General features: G+C 41.2%; 1 long non-coding RNA gene and 1 pseudogene across 1 annotated transcript; one reads left to right on the top strand and one right to left on the bottom strand.

Annotated features, from left to right (window-relative positions):
* Window positions 1-1,062, bottom strand: LOC134224974 (uncharacterized). The gene is made up of 3 exons (XR_009983127.1): window positions 638-1,062; window positions 490-554; window positions 1-392 (listed from the first exon to the last, which is right to left on the bottom strand). It is a non-coding gene; the product is annotated as an uncharacterized LOC134224974 (long non-coding RNA).
* A 4,949-nt stretch (window positions 1,063-6,011) lies between these two features.
* On the top strand, window positions 6,012-7,415 carry LOC134219312 (mitochondrial import receptor subunit TOM20 homolog; annotated as a pseudogene).
* The last annotated feature ends 2,262 nt before the right edge of the window (window positions 7,416-9,677 follow it).

The raw sequence follows: 9,677 nt of genomic DNA, 5'->3' as shown, positions 1-9,677 counted from the left end.
ATTAACATACAAAAAAGGAAATTTTTCAGTACATTTTTTTCGCTACACAGTATGTGTTACTGTTCAGGTATAATATGTTTTTTCGGACAAAAACGGTATGGTATGCAGTTTAAAAACAGTAGAACGATATGAAGCAAAAACCACGCACCGTATCCCGTATCTTCACTAGTTGAACGAGCATAATTGGTTATTTTTCTAGCTTCATAAATAACAAACACAACAGTTATATTTCATTTTTGTTTATTGATAAGAGCCACTTTTAAATATTGCCGAATGTTTGCATTAGATAATACACATATTTCGCACACACAAAAATCGAAAAACTTCACTTTATTTTCTCGGTACAGAAGCTCATAATGGGTGTTGAATATCGGGAGAAGCCGCATCGGTAACTGCAAAAAATGGAAAAGAAAAACTACTTAAATAAAAGCTACCTACCTTTATAAAGCTTAAAAACTTAAAGCATTGAATAATGCTCGTAGTACATACCAATAATCAGCCATTAAACTATTCGCTTGGTTTGAAAATCTGAGCTGCCGATATGTGCGGAGAAACTGAAAATAGATATTAAATACATATATGTATTTTGATTATTTCAATTCAATTCAATTTGATATGAATAAATTTTATAACTAACCTTTGTTTTTTATGCAGAACTATTATATTTTTAACACAAATCACAATCAAAACTAACTAATCCAACCATCAGTAAATATATCAGGCCTCAGAAATCAAACACACGGAAAACCTTTTTTTTTGGTTTTATAAAAAATAAACACACATTCATCACAGAACTCCAACGATTATTGCATTTTTATCATTGGAAGATATTATTGTCGGGCCGCCACCAAACCGGACCGCGCGATTGAGCACTCGACAATTTGATATATTTCATTAGTAGTGCGCATCATGCACGCATGGATGTACTATCATGCGCACTAATACTAAAGACACACTGGTGGTACAAGGACCGTGGTATACCACGGTTATACTAAAGACACACTGGTGGTACAAGGACCGTGGTATACCACGGTTATATACCTTAGTACATATTGTACCATGGTTTTCCACGTTGTACCAGCATGGTACAAGGCGACACACCTGTGGTACAACTTGTACCATGGTACGAATACCATCAGTGTTTTTTTTTTTTTTTTTTTTTTTTTTTACAAGGGAGAATGCATTTACACACTAACCCAGTACACGTGCATTGTAGTTGCCAAACTACCACACGGAAGTGTACTGGAGTGTCGGACTCGACCATACCGGTAATACCGACTAAACTCCCTTGGGCTCCACCATCGTTTCCCCCAGGAACTACCTCGCAGTACTACTTCTGGGGGGACGGCAGTACTAAGCGTACTCGCTCATTATCGCTCACACAGGCACTCGTCCCACGCGAGACTGACTTGGGTGCTCGCACACCATTCACTCCATTTGAGTCTTACTTGGATGCTCTCCCGGACGCTCCGCTGCCATGCCTCGAGGTGTCAATAGCGGTAACTGCCTGGGCCTACAGATATTGCGCTACGACACTCCTGCCTCAGCACGAGCAGATCAATCACACCACTGCCGAAGCAGACCACACGCTACCCTGCCGAAGCAGGGACACTCCCCATGCACCACATGTGCACAACTGTAGGTGTGGGTACAACCTGCTGCTACCCTGCCGCCGAAGCAGCTTCTCCAAAGACCATTCGCTCCATGTGACCCTTTTCGGTGCTCACTCTAACACTCCACTGCCATGCCTCGAGGTGTCGATAGGTCCCTCGACTCCTACCTCAGCATGTGCAGTCCATACTCAGACTTCTGCTGCGCTTCGAGGTGACAATAGCGGTGACGCGCTATGACACTCCTGCCTCAGCACAACCAGATCACTCACTCCCTGCCGAAGCAGCTCACGCGCTACCCTACCGAAGTAGGGACACTCCCCAACTCACTCTAACACTCCACTGCCATGCCTCGAGGTGTCGATAGCGGTAGCAACGCTACGACACTCTTACCTTAGCATGTGCAGTCCATACTCAGACTTCTGCTGCGCTTCGAGGCTGCCATAGCGGCGGCGACTCGCTATGACACTCCTGCCTCGGCACAAACAGATCACTCACTCCCTGCCGAAGCAGCTCACGCACTACCCTACCGAAGTAGGGACACTCCACATGCCAGTTGGCACTCCCTCCCTGGGCTTGTGCTTTTGAAGCGGCACACAGTCGCTTTGATAGAGTCCGCTTACGGGCACTTGTGGTTTTTTGGGAGGGATTTTAGCAGAGCCCACTGCTAAATCCCACCACGCCCTAGGCAGTTCTCCCTGACTCGCAGACAGCTGGGGAGGGGTCGTCAAGCCCTTGGACATCATGCTGTCCCTGCTGTCCCTGCTGCCCCAACGAATACCATCAGTGTGTCATTAGTATTATGTACCCTAGTACATATTGTACCATGGTTTTCCACGTTGTACCAGCATGGTACAAGGTGACACACCTGTGGTACAACTTGTACCATGGTACGAATACCATCAGTGTGTCATTAGTATAATCAGAAATGAGTTGCGACGTCTGATAACTGCAGATATTTCATTTTATTGAAAACAAATTTTCGATTTTCTACTATACACGGAATAATTTTCACGGCAGTGTGAAGTAGCAAGCTAGACTTGAACAGTACATGATAATTTCAAAGCTATATTCCATATTGTTACAATATTAATTGTAAGTCATTTACAGTTATCTATCGTTTCCTTTGTCATGATGGACCATAAGAAATTGTTAAGATGCAATATGCTTTGAAATTATTGCATATGATATTGAAGATTAACAATTACACACAAAAAAAAATCGTTGGTGAAATTAAAAAAACGTTGGTAAAATTAAGAAAATTAGTTAGTGATTTTCAGTAGAAAGTATATGATTGTTAAATCTACCAATGCAAAAAATGTTGCCTCGGCAAGAGCTTTGACAAGAGGAATGTTATTAAAATAACATTTTCCTCTCAAAATAAATGGTAAATATTACATTAGTATCAACTAGTGGTACTTTCAAAATAACAATTGTGTTTCTTCTCAATTTTACATGCAAATTTTAAATTTAGTTTTGTTAAAATAAAAACATTCAAAATTCATTATTTTATTTCCATTTTATTATATTTTTGATCGTTTTGCAATCAGCATGGTTTGTATATTCTAAATAATGTGCCGCAGGGTCGCGTTTAAAGGTGGTAGCGGCCAACTTCTCTTCTTGCAGCCATTTTTCGGTCTTACGGCGGGATTTTGCCGCGGATGTTTTATCCTCTTAATGAAATTTCCAGAGTCCAGCTGTGCTCTTCCAACATCTACGACGATCAATATAAATAGAAGAAAAGACTTTGTATAGTTTTCGCAAAGAAAATAGTTAGAAAACAATTACCTGTGGATCCATTTACTTCGTCGAAGGAGCAGCACTTGCTTTTTCTTTGAAACGGAGAGATTTTTCAAGTCCAGCCATTGACAGCTCGTATAGTTGCCAGATTATTTCTGTTTGTGTTGCCAAATCAATAAAATGAAAAGTTGATTTAAGATTATTTCATCTCTCATTTGAAAAATTTTCGCTTTCAAAGCTACAATGTTTTGTTGATGGAAAAACTTTCAAATAGAATGTTTTGTATTCACAATAAAAGTTTCGTTGCTCAAAATTACTAGAAACGAACTACTTTCAAAACGAAAGTGCGATATTCTCAGAAACACAATTTTATTTCTCTCTGTGTATGTACACACTTAAAATAAATCGCCGACTTCGGTAAAATTTTACCGAAATCTCAACCGCTGAACTGTTCGGTAAATTATTTTACTGATTTTCGGTGATTTTGACAGTTGAGCAATGGAAAAAAAAACAAAAAATCTGTAAATTAATTTACCGAACAGTTCAGCGGTTGAGATTTCGGTAAAATTTACCGAATACTGTAAAATGAGCTAAGTGTGTATAATACTGTTTTCGGGTAAACATATAATAACATTGTAAACCAATGGTAATGTAAATCGTAACAATATCGTTTATTTCATGTGAATAGTGACAACAACACAGCAAATCGTTTTCAATTATGCGGGCCAGCATTCAAATTCTATTCTATTGGTAATCAAGCAACACAAACATTCATGCTGTCAGTTATATACACGGTGCGAAATTTATTCACCGCATGCAGAAATGCTACACCCTTAATTTGTTTTACTCAATATTGTGCGGTTACTTGCTAAGTTTTGACGTAGGACTTACGTCTCTCGTTACTATACCGGGTGTCATTCAAAAAAATTCAAATCGACCGCGTTACGCTGTGTTGAAAGATTTTAAACGTTAATAGCGTTCTTCTCAATGGACGAATCTCTGCGGTAAGCCCCTCAATCGACAGATTTCAAGTATGCCTTTCATGTCCATGCTTGATAATACCCGAAAAACTTGTTTCAATAGGCATGAAACTGTTTTCAATGAAAACATTGAGATCAAGGGAACCTATAAATATGGGTACCGCATAATTCTTGCATTATTCCATTACCACGTTCTGATTGGTGCAGACACCAGCGAATGAGCAGCCGCTGGGTCTGCCGAGAAGCCATAAAATAGCGCAACGCGATTTTTTCCTTTCTTTCTGACCGGGACAAGCGACGCAACCGCTCCAGCGTTTGAACAGCACTTTCATTTTTTAGCAGGGAACGAAGTCTGACCCGTCCGCTTTTCGGCTCGACACCATCGAAGCCACCATCATCAGCCGAAACCTAGCCAGTACAGCAGCAGTCCACCCTACAGACCCGACAAAGCAGCAATGCTGAGCAGATACCGGCAGCAGCAGCAGAGTCGAGCCGAGACCGGCCGCCATCGGTGATGAGCCGAGACAGGCTGAAGAAAAGCCACATGATGCATCATGTATGTCCAAAACACAAACGGTTCTTCAGAGAGCCAATAATAGAGACCAATATCAAAGCTTTCAATACCCTTCGGGATAGAAATTGTACTTGGGTGCCAAATCCAATATTCTAGAGATAAAATTTTATGCGTGATTTTCATAAATAGCGTCAAAACTAACAGTGGATAATTTTTCTGATTTAACCGCGAAGTGGACGAAGGACTTCGCTTGACCATGCCTAAAAAAACATAAGATGTCCAAATCTCTCACATAATATTTGGATATTTGGAATAAAAAAACACCGATAACAGCTCAAACATAAATAAAATATCAATCGATTTTTCATCAAATGTTGGATTTTTTGGCATTGATCAAGAAATATCTAGATAAACATTGTTTGATACTGACCGCACACAAAGCGAACGTGACTGAATGATCGTCCCATGACCAATTCTAAATCTTATCACTCGAAATCCCATGTCCGAGTGTTTCCTTCCATCTACTACTAACAATGTTGTCTCAGAAAAGAACACGTACTTCTCACCTGAACTGCAATTCTAAGCTCGCTTGCCCGGCTTATTGGCATGTATCAAGCGAAAAGTCCCGTTAGGAAATAGACGCCAGCAGCGAGCAACAAGCGTAAAAAAGAAGAAGCCCTTCTCGAACGCGTTGATGATGATGACGCTTTGGCTGACAAAGAAGCGGGATAAAAGAAACTGGCTGATTGGCCCACCAATTGGGAAGCAGAGAAGATTCAAAATAAGGTATAAAAGAAAAGTGCATTCGCTCGCAGAGCATTCAGTCTTTTTTATACCACCACTAGAAATTCGCGGTTATTTGAAAAGATCGTTTTCTTACTTTTTGGACTAAGCCGAAGCAAACAGTCTTGTTCAAGGCCATAAGAGTTAAAAATAATGTTCTCCTTCAGTCGCTATCGCACGGATTAGGAGGCCCTACCAGGAACTAATAACCGGGACCAGACACTCGGGATTTTCCCGTGTTGCGTTCAAGTTTCAATCGGTGTGTAGGAGTCCTAGGTATACAACTGAAAAGACACTAACCAGATGCTGTCAGTCATCATTTTCCGCATGATTATTTTTCCGTGCACGCATAACTGACAGCATCAATGTTTTGTTTTTGTTTTTTTGTCTGCTCTTATCATAAATATTTAAATAAGTTCTGTTAAAATTATAAAGTGAGATGAACTTGATGGTTCTTAGTTCCTGCTAGTGCCACCGTGAAGCTAATCGTTGAGATGGAGATTAGTAAAACTACCATCGGGATTGCAGCCGGCGTGACCGGAACGCTGTTCCTGGGCTACTGCATCTACTTCAATCACAAGCGCCGCAAAGATCTGGACTTCAAAAAGAAGCTGCGAGTGAGGAGGTTAGAAGTTCATTTCGTGGAGAAAAGCAGGAAATTTTTTTCGCTTTTCGACCTCTCTCTCGTTCGGAATTAACGTGCTAGTGCCACCGTGAAGCTCGGGTCCGGAATCGTTGAGATGGAGATTAGTAAAACTACTATCGGAATTGCAGCCGACGTGGCCGGAACGCTGTTCCTGGGCTACTGCATCTACTTCAATCACAAGCGCCGCAAAGATCCGGACTTCGAAAAGAAGCTGCGCGGGAGGAGGTCAGAAGTTCATTTCGTGGACAAAAGCAGGAAAATTTCTTCGCTTTTCGACCTCTCTCTCGTTCGGAATTAACATGCTAGTGCCACCGTGAAGCTCGGGTCCGGAATCGTTGAGATGGAGATAAGTAAAACTACTATCGGGATTGCAGCCGACGTGGCCGGAACGCTGTTCCTGGGCTACTGCATCTACTTCGATCACAAGCGCCGCAAAGATCCGTACTTAAAAAAAAAGCTGCGAGAGAGGAGGAAAGCGACGAAGGCTGTTTCGGCTGCTGGAGGGCCACGGACGACGATGCCCAACATGGCAGACCATGAAGAAGTGCAAGATTTTTCCTCCAGGAAATTCAGATGGGCGAGGCCCTCATCTCTTCCGGTGACATCGAGAACGGTGTCGAGCATCTGGCTAACGCAGTGATCGTCTGCGGCCAACCGGCACAGCTTCTCCAAGTCCTCCAACAGACCTTGCCAGCCCAAGTGTTCACACTACTGATCAATCGTATGCGTCAGTAAGGCGGCGGACAGGGCGGAAGCGATAGCGAGAGGGCCAGATTGCAAGAAATGAACCACGATCTGGACTAGCTTGGATTGTTCATAGTAGTAGCAACAGACGGAGACTGGAGATACCAAATACAAACAGAGAAATCCTAGAGTACAGCTTCGTCTGCGGTTATCGCCCACGCAGTTTGATGTATCGAATCACACAATAAATATAGAAAGAAGTAAACTAAATCCTACATATGTTACAAGAAGCTTCTCGAAAGAAAGACACTGTTCAGCTGTCCGTGAATTATTTTTTTGCACCGCGTTCAAGTTTTGGCATGACAAGCGGAATCACTATCCCGTAATCCACATTGTTCGAACTAAAGTGTACTAGGTATGAATGAACATATAAATATTCATATATAAGTAGAAATCCATCTGAATTGGTCTATAGAATTGAACTGACTTATTTCTTTATAATTTTCAATTTCTTTTCGGGATTCCGAAGAGAATGCTTTCGGGAATTATTTTCAAAATCCGAAGGGAATCCTTCTGGAGTCTCGCAGCGAATTATTCCGGAATCACGCAGCAAATCCGTCTGGAATTCCGCAGGGAGCCTTACTGAGATTCCGCGAAGAATCATTCTGGGATTCCGCAGGGAGTCCTTCCAATATTCCATAAGGGATCCCGCAGGGAATCCTTCCGAGATTCTACAGCGTATCCTTCCGGGATTCTCATGGAATCCTTCCAAAACTGCAAGGAAACCTTCCGAGATTCTGCTGAAAATCCTTTCGAGATTCGGGAGGAAATCCTGCGGAGATTCTGCAGGGAATCCTTCAGAGATTCTGCGCGGAATATTTCCTATTTTGCCTATCTATCCTTCCTGGCTTATCCAGGGAATCCTTCCGAGATCCTGGTAGGTTATTTGGTTGATTGGTTGCTTGACTGATTGATTGATTGGTTGGTCGGCTGGTTAGTTGATTAGTTGTTTTGTTGGATGCTTGAATGGTTGATTGGTTGGTTGCTCATTTGGTTGATTAGCTTGTTGTTTGATTTGGTTGATTAGTTTGTTGTTTGATTGGTAGCTTGCTTGATTGGTTGGTTGCTGGATTAGTTAATTGATTGATGGTTGGTTACTTATTTGGTTGATTGGTTGCTTTACTTGATTGATTGGTTGTGGTTATTTAGTTGATTGGTTGCTTGATTGGTTGGTCGTCAACTTAATTGATAAGTTGTTTAGTTGATGGGTAATTAGTTGGTTGGTTGCTTGATTGGTTGGTTGGTTGCTTGATTGCTTGGTTGATTATTTGGTTGATTGCTGCTTGATTTGTTAGTTGGTAGTATGGTTGATTGGTTGGTTGCTTGACAGGTTGATTGGTTGACTAGTTGGTTGGTTGCTTGATTGCTTGGTAGATTCGTAGCTTGTTTGACTGGTTGGTTACTTGATTGGTTGGTTGATTATTTGGTTGGCTGCTGCTTGATTTGTTAGTTGGTAGTATGGTATGATTGATTGGTTGGTTGCTTGACAGGTTGATTGATTGGTTAGTAGGCTGGTTAGTTGATTAGTTGTTTTGTTGGCTGCTTGGTAAGTTAATTGCTGGATTGGTTGGTTATTTAGTTGATTGGTTGTTTGATTGGTGATTGGTTGGTTGCTTGATTGGTTGATTAGCTGGTTGGTTGTTTGATTGCTTGGATGATTGGTAGCTTGCTTGATTGTTGGTTGGTTGCTTGACTGGTTGATTGGTTGGTTGCTTGATTGGTTAGTCGGCTGGTTAGTTGATTAGTTGTTTTGTTGGATGCTTGAATGGTTGATTGGTTGGTTGCTTTATTTGGTTGATTAGCTTGTTAATTGATTGGTTGATTAGTTTGTTGTTTGATTGGTATCTTGCTTGATTGGTTGGTTGCTGGATTAGGTAATTGATTGATGGTTGGTTACTTATTTGGTTGATTGGTTGCTTTACTTGATTGATTGGTTGTGGTTATTTAGTTGATTGGTTGCTTGATTGGTTGGTAGTCTCGTTAATTGATAAGTTGTTTAGTTGATTGGTTGCTTGATTGGTTGGTTGGTTGGTTGCTTAATTAGTTGGTTGGTTGCTTGATTGCTTGGTTGATTATTTGGTTGTTAGTTGGCTTGATTTGTTAGTTGGTTGGTTGATTGGTTGGTTGCTTGACAGGTGGATTGATTGGTTAGTAGATTAGTTGTTTTGTTGGCTGCTTGGTAAGTTGATTGCTGGATTGGTTATTTGGTTGATTGGTTGCTTGATTGGTGATTGGTTGGTTGCTTGATTGGTTGATTAGCTGGTTGGTTGTTTGATTGCTTGGTTGATTGGTAGCTTGCTTGAATTGTTGGTTGCTTGATTGTTGGTTGGTTGCTTGACTGGTTGATTGGTTGGTTGCTTGATTGGTTAGTCGACTGGTTAGTTGATTAGTTGTTTTGTTGGCTGCTTGGTTAATTGGTTAATAAGTTGATTGGTAGCTTGCTTGAATGGTTGGTTGTTTGATTAGTTAGTTGATTGATTCGTTAGTTATTTGGTTAGTTGGTTGCTGCTTGATTTGTTAGTTGGAAGAATGGTTGATTGGTTGGTTGCTTTTTTTATTGATTCCTTGATTGGTTGGTAATTTGGTTGATTGGTTGCTTGACTGGTTGATTGATTGTTTGGTCGGCTCGTTAGTTCATATGTTGTTTTGTTGGTTGCTTG

The sequence above is a fragment of the Armigeres subalbatus genome, chromosome 3, assembly GCF_024139115.2.
Source record: "Armigeres subalbatus isolate Guangzhou_Male chromosome 3, GZ_Asu_2, whole genome shotgun sequence".
NCBI lineage: Eukaryota > Metazoa > Arthropoda > Insecta > Diptera > Culicidae > Armigeres > Armigeres subalbatus.
This window is presented reverse-complemented; position numbering and strand designations above follow the sequence as displayed.